Below are 883 nucleotides of genomic sequence, written 5' to 3'. Positions count from 1 at the left end.
ATCGGAGAATCACCTTCTCATTGGATTCTCCCCCAAAGCGCCCTGGGCTCTTTCCTAAAGGAACAGCGTCCCGCCATTCGGGTCCCGGGACGGAGCCTCACCTCGTCGTCTCCGCGCTGATCGGTGGATTCCGGCGGCGAGTGCGGTGAGCGCGGCTGACATTTGCCCCCACCCGTCCCCCTGGCGCGATTGGTGCGGCTGCCCTTAACCTGACCCGCCCGCGGGCGCCGTCACACGTGACCCAGGTGCCGGGAGCGAGCGCAGCTGCCTCCGGTTCAGGCGCATCGCCGAGAACTGAGGGTTAAATACCCAGAACCTCCGCGCCGAACGCAGCTACACATTTCAATCATCCGTAGATTTTTTGAATTTCACACACGGTGTGATCAGCTGTCAGTTTCAGCCCCCGCCCCTCCCCTTGCACCTTGTATTTCTTTACTTTATTGTGGTGCCAGGACCTCCCTCCGGTTCAGGGTAAAAGAGCATGGAATTTGCATCCTTTCGTTGTTTCTGATCCCAGAGGGGATTATTCTGCCCTAAAGTAGGGTGTTTACTGGAGGTATTTGTGGATTTTTTTTTCCTGGTAAAACGTGTTCCCTTCTAGTTCTGGTGGGTTTAGTTGTCATCACCAATGAACATTAATATAGATCAGTCACTAGTTTATCTAGTAATACAAACTGTATGATGTTTTTCTGTTAATGTGGTGAATTCTATTAGTTGATGATTCCATTTTCAACCACATTTTATTCTTAGGATGAAACGAACTTGGTTTGTGATTAATATCTTTATTTTTCATTTCTTTTTTAAAAAAATATATTTTGTTGATTTTTTCCAGAGAGGAAGGGAGACGGATAGAGAGTTAGAAACATCGATGAGAGAGAAACAT

At 48.1% G+C, this 883-nt stretch overlaps 1 long non-coding RNA gene across 1 annotated transcript in view; it reads left to right on the top strand.

The window, feature by feature from the left end:
* Nucleotides 1-6: 6 nt before the first annotated feature.
* The window catches only part of LOC106723903, a 3349-nt gene continuing 2472 nt past the window's right edge, over nt 7-883 (top strand). Inside the window, exon 1 of the long non-coding RNA XR_001359645.1 lies at nt 7-145. This is a non-coding gene — a long non-coding RNA (uncharacterized LOC106723903). The remainder of the gene's footprint in view (nt 146-883) is intronic.

Source organism: Myotis brandtii, unplaced genomic scaffold (assembly GCF_000412655.1).
Source record: "Myotis brandtii unplaced genomic scaffold, ASM41265v1 scaffold673, whole genome shotgun sequence".
Lineage (NCBI taxonomy): Eukaryota > Metazoa > Chordata > Mammalia > Chiroptera > Vespertilionidae > Myotis > Myotis brandtii.
Note: the sequence above shows the minus strand (reverse complement) of the source record. Positions and strands in the feature narration are given on the sequence as shown.